The 16,990-nt window shown below is 36.7% G+C and overlaps 1 long non-coding RNA gene and 1 pseudogene across 1 annotated transcript; both read left to right on the top strand.

Annotated features, from left to right (window-relative positions):
• The first annotated feature begins 1,654 nt into the window (after positions 1 to 1,654).
• Positions 1,655 to 8,068, top strand: LOC137735588 (putative disease resistance protein At1g50180; annotated as a pseudogene).
• A 7,800-nt stretch (positions 8,069 to 15,868) lies between these two features.
• LOC137733190 (uncharacterized) lies at positions 15,869 to 16,990 on the top strand. Its single transcript, XR_011068421.1, has 3 exons — positions 15,869 to 16,068; positions 16,400 to 16,663; positions 16,758 to 16,990. It is a non-coding gene; the product is annotated as an uncharacterized lncRNA (long non-coding RNA).

The following is a 16,990-nucleotide window of genomic DNA, read 5'->3' as shown; positions in this document are numbered from 1 at the left end:
ACAATATTTTATATATGCTTTATTTTATAAGTGGGTTTAATATTTTATTTCTGGGTGAACATGGGTTTTACAGTAACTAAGTTCTAATGATAAGGGAGGAAAATTAATGTCTTATTTCTTTTGATGCGGTTAGAATTTTATGAAGCAATGGAGGGAAGTAGCAAATTTTAAAAGATTTAGGTAACTTCCTGTCGAATATTATAGTAGTTTTCAGTAGCTTTTTGCTGAAATTTTCTTAATTTTTCATTATCAAAGAGTAGGAAAGCTTCTGGGAAAGTATGAAGCAACCCAAAAATAGTATTCATGAAGTTAATGCAGAACCAATTGTGCAATGCATTTTTTGATCTCTCTTTGCTACAAAGTGATGGATTCTCAATTATTTTTTTTCCGTTAATGGGGAATTATCAAGTCTATATCTTCATTATTTGAAAGGGAGAAGAAACAACAAACAAACCATCTCATTATTCGAAGAAACAAATAAGATCTTTGGTTGACTTCATGCATTTGCTTTTATGATGTAAAGAGTGTAGGGTGTATGTAAAAAATTTAAGGTGTATGTTGAGAGTGTGAAGTGTGAAGGTATTAAACAATATGTGGAGTGTAGGGTGTGAAGTGTGAAGTATGCAGGTGTATGAAAATAAATTCGAATTAAAAAAAATTAAATATGAAACGTATTCAACAATATGTGGGGTTCTAATCTAACAAGTCTTTCTTTTATTATTTAAATTGAGAAAATAAGCACTAATATTCAAGATTTATTGCAATCCTTGATCAAATTAATGAGGCTTTTTAGACAAAATAGTCTCTGAGATTTGCATAATTCCTTACTTTGGTCCCTAAGATTTGAATTTGATAGAATTGGCTCTTGAGTTTGTCCACAACCAATCATTTTGGTCATTCCATGAAAAATCTCCATAAAATAATAATAATAAAATGAAAAATTTGTCAAATCATTTTGACTTATTGTTTATTGAATTAGGGTAGTTTTGTCATTTTGATCCTTATTTAACATAATTTTTCACTGAATGACCAAAATGATTGATGGTGGACAATCTCAAGGACCACTTTCATTGATTCAAATCTCAGGGACCAAAGTAAGAAGTTATGCAAATCTCAGAGACTATTTTAACTAAAAAGATAATTAATGATATCATTCAATTTCAAAAAATAAAATAAAAGTTCTTGTATTTGAACTTAATATGCAATGAATTTATAACATTATGTCTTTTTTCTCCTATTCTTTTTCTTTTTTTTTTTAGCGCAAAATCATTAATCCACCTTATAATCCGCATAAAATTAATTGTGTACATAAAATATACAATAAGGGTATTTTCGGCATTTAAAAAACATAAAATGTAAAAAGTCAAGCATAGTTGAAATTGCTTGTGTGGATCCTAATCACTAGATTTTCTTCGAGTAAACAAATTATGTCAAGTTTTACGTAGAGAAAATTAAATTTGAGGAGCTAAAATCATAATTTCATAATAAATTATAGAAAATGATGAATAGTTGACCGTTAATTGTACAAATCCAATTGAATAAAGAGCATGTGAATGAGGAGAAAAACAGAAGAGACTTCTCCAGTTAACCACTTTAAACTATAAGAGCAACAAAAGTCGAAAAAGAAAGCTAGTTTAATTATTTTTTCTTTTTGGCAGAAGCTAGAAATATGGCTGAGGCGGTAGTTTCAATGGTAATCGAAGGGCTCAAAGGTGGTCTCGTTGAGGAGGTGAAGTTATTGTGCGGAGTCCGCGATCAAATTGCGCATGCACAAACCGAGCTACTTTTGATCCAGAGCTTCCTGAAAGATGCAGATGCAAAAAAAGAAGACAGTGAAGTAGTACGCATTGGGGTTCAAACTATAAGAGAGGCTGCTTATGATTTGGAGGATGTCGTTGAATCTTTTGCCTTGAAAGTGGTTCTCAAAAGGGGAGGAAGTGTGAAGCTTGTTCTGAAAAGGTTTGGTTGCATCCTTAACGAAGTCGTTAATCGTCACAAGGTAGGTTCAGAAATTAGGAGCATTACGGCCAAACTTTTCGATATAAGGTCGAAATTGCCAGGTTATAACATCCAGCAAATAACGGGCACACCATATGAAGGTGCCACTACTTTTGAGAAGCAAAAGGAACATAGGCAAACTTATCCTCATGTTATTGAACATGATGTTGTCGGGTTAGAGGAGGACGTGGAGATACTAGCCACGCATTTGGTGAAAGAAGAAAACTGCCCCAAAATTGTATCTATTTGGGGGATGGGCGGTTCAGGGAAGACCACTCTTGCAAAACAAGTTTATCGTCACAATGAAGTTAAGCGTCACTTCGATTGTTTTGCTTGGGTGTGTGTGTCACAACAATGTCAAGGAAAAGAGGTTTTGGAAGATATTTTTATCCAGCTTACTCAAGACACCAAAGATGAAACTAAAGGAATGAATAAGAATCAAATAGTAGGGAAGCTTTGTAGCATCCAAAAAGAAAAGAAATGTTTGGTGGTTCTTGATGACGTTTGGACTTGTGATGCATGGAAATCTTTAGAACCTGGATTTCCAGGAGGTGCGGAAACAAAGAGTCGTATATTACTCACCACTCGAAAGAAGGACGTTGCTGAAATTGCTAGAGAAAATGGTTTTGTTCATCCATCTCGTGAGCTAGATGACAAGGAAAGTTGGGAACTGTTTAAGAAGATAGCAATCTCTGGGAGACATCGAACAAGTATGTTTCTCACTTCTCAGCCAACTCTATTATCATAATTTTTTTTTATATTCTGTTAAGCCTAATAAAATAGAGATAACTGAATTTCACTTATGCTTTCAATATAGTACGCACATCATTGTCCCTAATCGTTAAACTTAGGGTGCGTTTGTGTCACAACAGGACCCAAGTCGCTGGAAAATCATGAATTCCAACGTGACCCAAAAGTAAAAAAAAAAAAAAAAAATTAAATTAAATTAAATAGAATAAAAAGAAACTGAAACAGAGTGAAAAATAGGTTCTTCTTATAAAAAGAAACTTAAGAACTCTTTACATGGGTACAAAGAAAATAAATAAATTAAACTTCTAACCTCACATCTAATTCAATCTAATCTTGCCTACCCTCTTGACTGTCTAATTCGTGGGGTGAACTTCAACAGTTAAGTAGGAACATAACTTTACCATAGTAAATTGATTAAACTACATTAAGTGTCATGGAATAATATAATCAAATATCAAACCTTATCAAAACCAATACATGAATGTAATGCAAACTCTTCATGTATTCCCATTAATTCATATAATAAAGCACGTGGACCTGCACGTCCCATATCTAGTATTTTACTACTGCACTGGTGGTTGGCATGTTCTTTCATACAAACTAACTCCCATAACACAGTCATCCTAATTTCCCCTTTTGTTAGTCATCTTGCTTAACTCTTTGTCGCAAGTCTCAAACTACCCAATAAAATCATGAACACTTTGGGCTTACCTAAGAGTATAGATGGGCAAAATACCTATTGGTATGGGTAATCGCGGTTACCTACCCATTTAAAACTCACGGTTACAGTTATGAGTAACCGTTCAAACATATAAATGGTCATGGGTATAACCCGTTTACCTGTGAAATTTAAATAGGTAGTAATGAATATTACAATGATTACCCATTTAATTGTTTATTTTAATATATGTAAAATTTAAAAAAAATAAAAAATAAAAAAACCTAAAAACTATATTGCCACTGTCTGTTTGCTTTGTCGCTGAGATTGAGTGCTTTTCGTTCTTCAAATTGAAAGACAAAGGAGTTTCATTGGATTTGTGGCTGTGGATTTTACTTTTGTCCTTAATTTCCAAGGGGATGAAAAATATCAGTTGAAAGCAGTAAAAGATTATAATTACTTATTCCTAACAGTTATTAACTATTGGATTAATGATCCTATCATGTGTTTTTGCATCTATATTGATAGTAGTTCATAAACCTTTTATTTTTATTTTTTTATATGAGGTTTGCATATGTTCCATGTCCACGTAATACTTATTATTTCAATTTTTAGCAAATATATTATATTACTATCATTGATGACACTTAAAAGTATCGTTAGTAAACTACTATTTCAATTATTGAAATAATATAACTACTTAAAAGATTGAAATATGGAAATACATGTTAAATATACCTATAACGGTGTTTAATTGTAAAAAAAAAAGGAAATTATGACAAATTTCTTTTTTAATTTTCAAGTTGTTAAAAAAATGTGTGGACAAGTTAGAAAAAGGGTAAACGGCTAGGCAGTTACAGTTAAATAAGTATTAACTTTTTATGCAATCACTCAACGAGTAAATGTTTAAGCAGATAAAAGTTTAAAAGGTTATTGATAAATAACAATAGTTACATGATTGTCGTAACCGCTGTCCATGACACGCTGCCTTGCTGGACAAATCTTAAGTTTTTTGTGCAATTGAGTTCCATAAATTAACCACAATGTTTGGGTAATTACATTCTACCCCTGCATTTCTGAAAATTACAAAATTGCCCTAAAACTTCAAATCAATTTACAATAAGGTTCTAGCTGCAGGAACTGTACAACAGGGGTAAAATTTCAGATTCATTCTTCCATTTTCATAGCAAAACGGGGCCAAATCATTTATGATGACTTCCAATACCAAATCACCATTTTAGTCCAAAGTTCAACTTCCGTTTTGTCAATCATACTACATAATTCAATCCAGCTCATCAACTTCTCACCAAAATGAGATTCAACAACAAAACAATTCCAAATACTTAAATCAAGCCTGCAACATGCTCCCTAATTCTCAACTGAAATTCCAAAAGGATCTACCCAGCACAAACACTTTAAATCAAAGATTAAAGCTTATGTAGTCATAAATCCCCAATATGGCAATTCCGAAATCTGTAGTAAACTCTGAAACTTGTACCTCACATTGTAAATTGTAATGCTTGTTTCTTCAGAAATCCGGAATTGAATTTGGTGAAGTACATAAAAAATTATGATAGAATATTTTATTTGGGCCTTTTTTTTTTTCTTAATAATTTGATTTGGGCCTTTTTTTTCTATTTAAATAATTTGATTTGGGGGTTTTTTATTTAAATAATTTGATTTTGGTGTTTGAGTGAAAGAGATGGCATGATTCTTAATGTTTCTCGAGACTTATGCTTCGAGAACGAAGAAAAACAATCAGGTCTTATGATTTAGATCAGGTGCACCGTACTGCTTCAACTCTCTTTACTATTCCATCCAATGGCAGCCTGCCATGTGTCCAAATGTCATTAGACGCTGCCATGTGTCCAAATGAATAAAAACTGATTTCTGTCATCCTTTTTGTTTGCTCTTTTCTTTCAGTCCTTAATAACACCACCATCAGCACCCCTCCTTGCTGGTCACTCCAGCAGCTATCACGTGGCAAGTCAGCCACACCTTGACTGTCACGTCGCATTCCAAAATTCCATTAAAATTTTTTCCTAACTCTGAAATATAATTCAAAAGATGCTATGAACTTGTAATCGTGTTCATTGTCATCTTTGTCATCTTGTCACTTAAAAAATTATTCCTCCTTGTTATCAACTAAAACTCTAATAATTTTAGTTAACTATTAAACCTAATTGATACTGATTAAACCTAACCGCATTTCAAGTAAATATGATTTCTTCCTTCCAAAATTCATTTTCTTGAGAAATCAGACACTAATATTTATTTTATGCTGTCAAATACATTCGAAAATCCAAAAGGACATTCACAACATATATAGAATATCTAAGGAAAGAAGATTGCTCAACATTGTGCAGGTCTGCCATTAGCCATTATTGTGCTTATGAATGACTAATCTAGAACATAATAGTTAACCTATTTTTCTTAATTTTTTTTTTCCAGACTCTAAAATTGATGCTGAGAAGGAAACACTAGGAAAGAAGATGCTTCAACATTGTGCAGGTCTGCCATTAGCCATTACTGTGCTTGCGGGACTTGTAGCTAGAAAAGTCACAGTTGAGGAGTGGAAAACAGTAAACAAGAACGTCGATGTGTATATACGGAGAGGAGCTAATCTTGACCAAGAATACAAAGGAGATCAAGAATATGCAGGTGCATCAAGGGTGTTGGCATTGAGTTATGACGACTTACCATATCGTCTAAAACTATGTTTTCTATATTTAGGCCACTTTCCGGAGGATTATGAGATACCGGTCAAAAGATTGGCTCAGTTATGGATAGCAGAAGGTTTTATATCTTCGGGCTCCCAACGACATGGTTCAGTGGAAGTATTGGAAGATGTAGCATATGCTTGCTTAATTGAGTTGGTGGAAAGATGTATGGTTCAAGTTGGAACATTTGGTTCAACTAAGAAGATCAAAACATGTCATCTTCATGATCTTATGCGAGACTTGTGCTTGGTAAAGGCAGAAGAGGAGAACTTTCTTCACTTTGTAAATTTTACCAAGGCAGCGACAATTCCTCAAGTTCGAAGACTTGGTGTATATGTGGAGGAAAAATGTGTTGATAGATTTGCTCCCACAAGAAATGACCACCTTAGGTCTTTGTTATTCTTTGTCGACCCAGAATATGGATTCTCCAAGTGCAAGAAAAATTTCTTGCAGTCAGTAGTATGCAACTTCAAATTGCTCAGGGTTCTAAAGTTTGAAGGCATATGGAGAGAAAAAGTAGAGTTGCCGAGTAATATTGGGAATCTAGTCCACTTGAGGTTTTTAAGTCTAAAGGGAAGTAGAGTGGAATGGTTGCCATCATCTTTAGGTAATTTGGTATGTTTGCAAACTCTAGACTTGTGTGTGTATGTGCATGTGAAAATAAAAGTACCAAATGTGATTTGGAAGATGAAAGAATTGAGGCATTTATATTTACCCCGGTACAAAGGGAAGTTGAAGTTGGCTACTCTTGGGAATTTGTAGAGTTTAGTCAATGTTGCAGGTGCTGATTGTGATTTGACTCATCTTGCTGAATTGACCAATCTCAGAAAACTGTTCATAGAAGGTGGGGTGAAAAATATGGAGGAAATGTTGAAATCTACTGGCATCACATTTAACCATCTTCGATCTCTATCTCTACATCTGGATCTGTTTGTTGATGCAAGTAAAGTTATACCAATGAATATGGTATTGAGTTGTCCTCATATATACAAACTTGATTTGTGCGGAAGAATAAGAGAACAATCATTGGAAGGTCTCCAGGGTTATGAGAACCTCACTAAGATGTCGCTGTGGCATACTGGTCTACAGTTGGAGAGTCTCAAAATACTTGAGAAGATCCCAAACTTAAGAATGCTTTGGCTTGGTGAAGTCGCTTTGGAGAATGTTGCAGAAGTAGTTGTCTCAGAAGAAGGTTATCCTAATCTTGAATTTCTTGAACTTCTTTTTTTGACGGGAGTAAAGAGTTGGAGGATAGAGAAAGGAGGCATGCCTAGTCTCCGCAGATTGTCTATTTTCCGCTGCAGCGAATTGAGGGCAGTTCCTGAGGGGCTTGAGAATGTTACTACCCTCGAGGAATTAACAATTGCAGGGATGTCTGAGAGATTCTGTAGTAGGGTTGGGGAAGGAGGAGAGGATTTCTACAAAATTCAACATGTGCCTTCTCTTCTCATTACACAAATTCAGGAGGATTGAGAAGTGGATTACTTAACTGGTAAGCATGCTGCTACTTATATTTTGTTTGCTATTTATCTGTTTCTCAGGGGTAAAATCATAATGTGTTTCTTTTATCTTTTCCGGTTGTTCCTTGAAGGAGAAAGTGAAGGGGAGTGAAGTGTGGCAAAGGTGGCGAATGCTGCTGGGAGGGCAAGGCCAATCTCGCAAAATTAGGTGAAGATTATGTTGTTAATAATTGAAGGCAGTTAGCGTATCCATGTGTTATATCATATGATTTGCTTAATTTCTCTTTGTTTAATACTTTGAAAACTGTAAGCCATGGTCATCTGTAATCTATGCAAAAACAGTTGTCGATAGTTGCTAATAACATGTGCAATCGACTGCAAGAATAGGTTTTCGACAATCGTTTTGTAATCTATGAAAAAAAATCATCAAGGTTGTCGCAGGATGACCTACCATTTCATCAATTCACAAAAAATTTGGACCCAAAAACATTAAGAATATGAAGAAATAAAATCCTGTTTCTATCAAGAATATTAAGAATATGAGTAGGATAAATAGAATATATCATATCCATCAATCAAGAGCACTCAACATACTAATAGGGGGTGAAGAGCTTTCTTCCTTCCGCTCAGTCATATGCTCAAGAGCTTTCTAGAGCGTAAGGTTGACAGAAAGCTGACTACAAGAACCAGAACAGCCCAAGACCTACCACCTATTCATAATTTCATGATGTTGCACCATCCAACCGAGGAGTTTTGTTTCCCCATTTGATTGGATAAACTAAAATGTTAACCTATTATATTGCCCCTCCTTCCAATTGACCATTGAGAATTACCTGAGGCAGTCCAGCAAAAGGGGATGAATTCCCAACTAGCCCACCAGTGAATGAAGTTGCTGGTGCCTGATGTTGAACCCAAGTTTTCCTAGAACGAAAGCAAGCACTTTATCTAGTATGATATAGAACACCCAAAAACTTGGTGACTGCCCAATCGGCATGGCAAGGTCCCCTGCCAATAGGAAACATGCGATGGATCCCTAATTGCATCTGCAAGGTAATGTTGAACAATCAATGCACAACACATGAGAAAAATATGATGGCATAAGCTATTGAGGCACAAGAAAAATTAAATGACTTGTCCAAGATGCGTGCAAATTGTTATTAAATGGTCAGGGAGCAACATTAATGGATAACCATCTTGGCATGGTTAATTTCCTCGCATAATAGCAGACTGGGTGTAATATCTATATTCCTACATTTTCATTTCATCAACGTTTTTAAGGTTTGAAGGTTTGAAGGTTTGTGGCAGGAGTTTCAATACTCATCTTGGCATAGTTAAGTCCCCTGCCAAAAGGAAACATTTGATGGATAACTTGTTGCATCTGCAAGGTAACGTTGAACAATCAATGCACCACACAACAACAACAACAAAGCCTTTTCGCACTAAGTGGGAACCAATGCACTACACATGAATAAAATACGATGACATAAGCTATTGAGGCCATACAACAGGAAACTTGAGGCCTTCCATCCTAAAGAAAGCATCTTAAATCATCACCAAGAAACGTCAAGAGATGGATACACATATACAAATGTTGCGATCTACATTAGCTCCGAATGCAATAGTATCAATATTGGGGGAAACAAATACTTAGATAGAAAAATTCATTTTATTTTTAAACTTCCACTTATCATTCTAAACTACTCATCTACAAGAAATAAAAGGATAATCATAATTATTTTATCATACCAAGCAAAAAGATTAAGCTAATTTCCAATCATTAAAAATAGCTTCAAAAGAACTATACCAAAACTCTGAAGATCCCGGCACCAAAGGGATACCCAAATCAAACCCAATACCACAAGTGATCCACCTCCTCCCCCCTTTCTCCCTAAAAATTACTCTCATTACTCTCCGTGTATACCACCCAAAAAAGTGGTAAAATGTAAAGTCCTTATGCAAAATGATAGACACAAGCAAGGGCGGAGCTAGGATTTTTCAAAGGGTTGGGCTAATATTATTCAAGAAAAGGGGAAAAAATTAAAACCGAAGACAACAAATTATTTGATCAAAACACCACCAATTATGGCTTGAAAAGGGGAGACTGTAGAAGAAAAATGGAATGATAATCAGTTTAAGGCTAATTTGCATTAGTTTAATGAGCTTTGATTGGACTCATTAAACTACTAAAACCTGGGCTAAATCTATTTAAATCTGATTTTCATAGGCTAAAAATAGAAAAAATACTTAAAACCATGGCTGTCAAAAACTGATTGGGCAATAACTGCCCTGTGCTACAGCCCAGGGAAGCCTAAACACAGCTCTGCCCTTGAACACAAGACAGACACCACACACACACACACACACTCTCTCTCTCTCTCTCTCTCCCACCCCACCCCCCCCCCCACCCCCAAACACACACACACACAAAAATGGAACTAACTTGTAGGCCAGACAGACATGGCTCATTACATCCTGCACCATTCTTGCATGGTTTATAACTCTACGAAAACCATGGGTACCAACATTCAATTTATAAGGTTCTACCCTGCCAAACCTAATGCAGTTGCTTCAGTTAAGTAATTATTTCAAGCTGCTCTACTTTGAGATTTCATCTGCTTTTCTAACAGCAGAAAGGATCCCTATTTGCTGAGTATTCTGGTCAATGAAATCTGTCTTTCCTTGCTTCATGGCTCAGACAACAAAATGATAGTTCAGCATTACTGTTTGTTAGGAAGCTCAAAGTCTTTATTACGCTAATGCAATATAATCGAGTTAACAAAGATACGATTCAGTTAAGTAATTATTTCAAGCTGCTCTACTTTGAGATTTCATCTGCTTTTCTAACAGCAGAAAGGATCCCTATTTGCTGAGTATTCTGGTCAATGAAATCTGTCTTTCCTTGCTTCATGGCTCAGACAACAAAATGATAGTTCAGCATTACTGTTTGTTAGGAAGCTCAAAGTCTTTATTACGCTAATGCAATATAATCGAGTTAACAAAGATACGATTCCAGATGGTCCTGATTCCAATATTAAGATATACAAAACACAATACAAAGAGATGGCACAACTAGAAGTGTCTTACTAATTGTTTGCAAAGTATTTAACATATTTTCAGCTCTCCTCAAATCCCATTTTTGATGGAAATCAAATCCAAAGCTATACTTTGTTTGAGCGACAAGTCATATGCAAATGTTACTATGCTCTGAGATTGCTTCATAGCAGCAGATTAGACTAATATGAAGATTGCAAATAATCATTTCAAAAACAAAAAGGCAGAGCCTGAGAGATTACCTGCCCATGATAGACAAACGAGCCATATGCCAATGCAAAAACAGCCACAACAACAGTCCCCAAAATCGAAAGCTGCCAGAAACGCCTCACCAATCCTTTCCAACAATAATGCCTCAACAAGTAACCAAAAAAACTGGTGCCATGACCGCAAACAAATGCTAACAAGCCCACCCATCAAGTTCCTCCCTCCCTCCCTCCAAACACGAAAACGAAATCAATAAAATCCCAAGCAAAAATCCATTGTACTGGAAATGCAAATGGTCCACAATCCCACAAAGACTAGTAAAACTAGCCAGTGAGAGCAGAGTTGAGGGCACAATACACATCAACTCCAATCTGGGCTTCAGCTTTCTACAAGTCAGTCGACGCTGAGTTGAGCTTGTGGGTGAACTCTGCAAGCCCCTTTTGGACAAGACTTGCATCGGCATGATCAAGAGGGACAGACTCTACAGCAATTATTTCTGCAATAGAGTTGGCGTGGATGAATGCAAAACCACTGCTGATGAAATGTTCTGTGACATCAGTTCCTTCATGTACCGACATGACCCCGGGTTTCAACTCGGCAATTGTTGCCACATGTCCAAGAAGAACACCCATATGCCCAGTGCTTGCTGGGATTATTACCATGTCCACCTGTTAAGATATGAATCGTAAAAAGCAAAACTTATGGGGTACAAATATCATCTTAGTATTTATGTTTTGGAATCTGCAGATATATAATGAAATGCAAACAAAACTTATGATCCTTGCCATCACATCTTTGGGTTATTGATCACACAATCAACAGATATAGTTAACGCTAAAAAGTTTCTGTCTCAACATAGTCATTATGTTTGGCAACTGACATGGTGACCCTCACCCACTAAAAAAAAGTTGACTGTTACATTATTGAATTCTGTCAAAGCAAGGGGCATATGTCACTCGTCATTCTTCAACAAACACTAGTATTTTTGTCTGGAAAAACTGTAGTTTTGGCACTAAAAAAAGGTAACAAGCACATTTTCAGAAATATGGTTTTGAAAGATATTAATCAGAACATGGACCATGGACCATGGACATGAATTTAACCACTCTCTACCACTCGACAGTTTGGGAAGAGACTTTGGGTCATAAGTCATAACATTGAATGAAGGAAAGACTTGAATTTTAATTTTTACTTTCTCTACAGGTGGAACTCAACTTCATGAAAGACAAAATTAAAATTAGTCATGCAGTGCAAGTAATCATTGTTTTTAGTTCCATATTCTTTTAATCCATCAGAAGCAAGTTCTGCTAAAGGTTTCAGTTCTGTCTATCAATGTCAGAAATGCAGTGACAAAAGGATAGTAAAGAAGGTTCTCAATGATTGTCTAAGGCCAACACTAAATATGCAAGTCTTCAATGAAACTGAGGAGGACAACACAAACATTACAAAAGGAAGAGCATATTGATCTCAAAATCCCAAGCAAAAACCCATTGTACTGGATATGCAAACGATCTACAATAACAAGAATTGGCAACCAAACCACCAGAACTCAGATAATCTTTCCCTTCATCGAATCCGAATTCCTACTCAATTGATAAACCCCATACAAAAAGCACAAATCCGATAAGATACCCGAGATTCTTTGGAAGTAAAGAACTGTGTTTGCGCTGGAGTTCAAGCCCTTTTGGAGGTGACCGATTTGTCGGTCGATGAGATTGGCGAAAACGGAAAGGAAGAGCTCGATGTAGGCGAAGAATGGCGGGCAGTCGAGGGTCCGTCCAAATGCTCGTCTCGTAGGAGTACCAATGGGAAAGAGGCAGAGGTGGGTTGTCGCTAGCCAGTGGCGGTGGACCTCATAGTCTGTGCTTTTGTAGCCTAGGATTAGAAGCAGCTTTACGCAGGCGGTGATGTCGAAGAACCCCAGTAGCTCTGTGATGAGGTTGCGGGGTTTCGGAGGGTTTGGGAGTTTCGGGGCGGTTTGAGCTTCCATGGAATTGAAGATTCAGAGTGCAGCGAGGAATTCACAATTCTTGTAGTGAGACTAATTTCGCTCCACGAACATTGTTGGGAGAGCAGAATTTTGACATGTATGACCTTGTTGACGGAATCCTCGTAGTAAACCATTTACTTCGTGAAAATTTTTCATGATCTTGGATTCAACTTTGGTGTTTGTTTTGGTTATGGATAATCTTATCGATATTGTCCTTGAATATGAGTTAATTGAATCATGTTTCTTGTATATATGCAACTGAATTCAATTAAACACGTGATTATGTATAATTGTGGGAAAGTTAGTTACTTGTATGAATGCGATACTACGCTAACTTTATACCTAAATCACATCTCTAACAACGACTTTAGGTCTATCCAACCTAATTAAGAGCAATGGCCCGCTCCTTGTTGTATGAATGGTACTGCATTACCATATAAGAGACCTTATATTATCCCCGTTCTGGAAGAACGTCGTTGAGTCTTAAGGATATTCGAGAAGACAATGATCATGCATGAAACTAGTGACTAAAATAGAGTGAAATATTTTTGCACCACCTCTAAAATACAAAGCTTGAAGCTATATTTTGGGACCAATGGACTACCTCCCAAATTGGGAACACGCCATATGTGACCGGCCTGCAGTCGAGTGATTCAAGCAGTTTACTTGCCTTGGCACGACCGTTTGGGACATTTAGGTCAAACAACGATGTCATGCCGCATCTCCTTGCCCAAAGTAAGGATATTATGCCTAAAAGAACACTTTGCCAAGCCTGCTCATTTAGAAAATTTGATTTCTATATCATCCTTCGCAAAAATATGAAACGACCATCTTTTCACAGTGGATTTAAGGGAATATATGTGGACTAATCTAACCAAAATGCAAACCATATAAATACTTATGATTTTGTTGCTGAATTGACAAACTAGTCACATGTTTGTCCACACACATTGCTGCTAAACCTCCTAGCCGATTTTAAGGGTTCACCACCCTAAGTATCCTATAAAGTCTGGAAAACTGGATAATGTCAAAGAGTTTATGTCGAAGGTTTTCAATAAGTATTGCACGTCTTTTGGGTTTATAATTAAACATCAAATTCTCATGTTCACCCCAAAACAACCTCGCATGGTGATCATAAAGCACAATTTAAATGATCGCCAAACCTTGATGAACGCACCAAGACTTCGGTTTCTCCCTAGGGCTATACAATTTTGTACGTAGCTATGTTGGTCCACCTTGAGGCCTATTGACACCCAACCATTTTCGACGTTACAATAGGTTACTGGGTATGAACCTAATGTTTTGTAGTTACGCATTTGGGTGTGCATTCCAAGTGCCAAGTTGCTCCGTTGCAACGTATCAATATGAGTCCTCACAGAAGGTTGTGAATCATTGTCGATTACAAGTCTCCTTCACACTAGCTTTCTTAAAGCCTGTGCAAACGATCTCTTTATCGCTATTTTGCGGATTGTTACTTAAATGAGACAGTTTTCCCGCTGTTTAGGAGAGATATGAACGTCAACGCTCTTGTAAAACGACGCAACTTTGCATGGACGTTGCCTACTATGTCTCATCTCGATCCTCATACTGCACAAGTGTAATAAGCAAGTGTGTTGTATTCTAGCTTTCAAAACGTTGCTCCATACGCATTCCTCTGATCTAGCTAAAGTGATGAAATCATATACCAACTGCAAACATGCATGCAAAGATAGACATACTTAACAGACATCGAGTCAACATCCCCAAAATGTGTGCCGCCCTTAGTGGACGATTTGGCTACCCCTGTTGGACGGTCTGGAACATCACCAGATAGCCAATCAATCTGTCTTGGCCTGAAGCACGACAGATCACTCGGTTCATAAGATTCACTTCCCTAGAAGAGGAAGGTCACGACACAAAATGAATCTATACTCGACTGCTGCCTTAATCATTTCCATCTCATGGGATTAATCCGAATTACTCTCGAGACTTAAAATTCTTGGTCCATGTACTAGTTTGGATGAGATAATGGTAAGGGTGGGTTGAAAAAATCGAAAACTGAAAAAAACGGGACCGAAAACCAACCGAATCCGAAAAAAAACCGAACCAAACTAAGTGAACTGAACCGAAACGAAATAGGTCGGTTTGATTTCGGTTTGGGTGGTCCAGAAACAGGACCAGACCGAACCGAACCAATTTATATTTAAATATTTAATATATATTAATCATATAAATTTGTAACAAATACTCAATATACGCATTCCTATGATCTAGCTAAAGTAATGAAATCATATACCAGCTGCAAACATGCATGCAAGGATAGACGTACTTAACAGACATCGAGTCAACATCCCCGAAATGTGTGCCCCTAGTGGACGGTTTGGCTGCCTCTGTTGGACGGTCCGGAACATCAGCAGATAGCCAATCAACCTGTCTTGACCTGAAGCACGACAGATCACTCGGTTCATAAGATTCACTTCCCTAGAAGAGGAAGGTCACGACACAAAATGAATCTATACTCGATTGCTGTTTCAATCATTTCCATCTTATGAGATTAATCCGAATTACTCTCGAGACATGAAATTCTTGGTCCAGTGTACTACTTTGGATAAGATAATGGTAGGGGTGGGTTGAAAAAACTGAAAACCAAAAAACGGGACCGAAAACCAAACTAAAGCAGAAAAAAATCGAACCGAAAAAAAAAAACCGAATCAAACTAAGTGAATTGAACCAAACCGAAATGGGTTGGTTAGGTTTTGGTTTGGGTTGGCCAGAAACCGGACCGGACCGAACCGAATCGATTTATATTTAAATATTTAATATATATTAATCACATAAATTTGTAACAAATACTCAAAATCTAGAGGCCAGGTGTTTCGAACCCCTGACCTCCCGATTAAGGGTGTTTGCTTCAAACAACTTGACAACAAGCTTTGTGTTGCTATAATCGTATTAGCAAAATATTTATATGATTCTAGATCGTATAATCATAGACGGCATCGTTCTAGTTCTCCCTACCCACAAGTGTAACCCTAACCTAACCTTATCCGCGTATTCCTCTCTGCTCTCTCCCATTTTCCCAGTCGCGCAGCAGCCTTCTTCTCTCTCGGTCTTCAATCACTCTCTCAAACTCTCTGTCTCTCAATCCCAGCGGCGACTTGCGACCCTTCTCATTCTCAATCTCTCACACCTCGCCGTTAGTCTTTTATCTCGCCTTCATCTTCTTCTTACCGTTTCGAGTCTCGACAACAGAAGGTTAGTCTCACACTCTTACTTCTCTACTGATTTTCTGGGTTTCTTTCTACAACAATATACTATATGTGTAGTGTGGTCATGAGAATTTAAGATATTTCAATTTTCAATAGATTGTAATTTTAGATTTTTCTAAGAGGGTTTTGGCTCACTGGAAGTTATCAAAATTTTAACCAAGGGACATTTGAAATGTTGTTTAGAATTTAATAATGTTTAACTTCTTCACCGAAGTTAGTGAAGTTGAGAGGGACAACCAAGTCCTCAGGTCTCTCTCTGTGCATGTTTGAATGTTTGATTAATGATTTTGATTCTCCTTTTTTGCTTTGATTGGCAGATTCTTTCTATGCTGTTAGAATGATCTATAAGTCCAGATATGTTAAATCGTCACAAGCAGGTAAATTTTGAAACTTTGATTACCTTTGGCTCCGAATGTGAAAGTTTTGATTTTTTTTTTTTTTTTTTTTTGTTCTGTGTTTTCTTGTTCTAATTATCTCGTGATTTGTTTGGTCGGAAATTGTTCAAACTCCATTGATGTTGGCTGCAATGCATGGCAAGATCTCCTGTGTCCAAAAGCTTCTTGACGCAGGAGCAAATCTATGTGAAAATCCGAACTTTTTTTTTTCTTAGATTTGAAAATTTTTGGTTTTTATTTCCAAGTATTAACTATCAATTTGATGTGGGATATTTATCAGGTATTGATGTTTGATTCCCTGAATGGTAGAACCTGCTTGCATTACGCTACTTCCTATGGTCATTTTGATTGCCTTCAAGCTATTGTTTCTCCTCCTCATTCGAGTTCTGTTTCTGTTTCCTGGTTGGTTTCATTTTAGTCTATAGTGGTTTGATCCCCTCTGTGATTAATCTGGCTATTTGCTTATCGAACTTTGAGGGATTGGATATCAAAGGATTTGCATGAAATGACTGC

Source organism: Pyrus communis, chromosome 5 (genome assembly GCF_963583255.1).
Source record: "Pyrus communis chromosome 5, drPyrComm1.1, whole genome shotgun sequence".
Taxonomy (NCBI): Eukaryota; Viridiplantae; Streptophyta; class Magnoliopsida; order Rosales; family Rosaceae; genus Pyrus; species Pyrus communis.
Note: the sequence above shows the minus strand (reverse complement) of the source record. Positions and strands in the feature narration are given on the sequence as shown.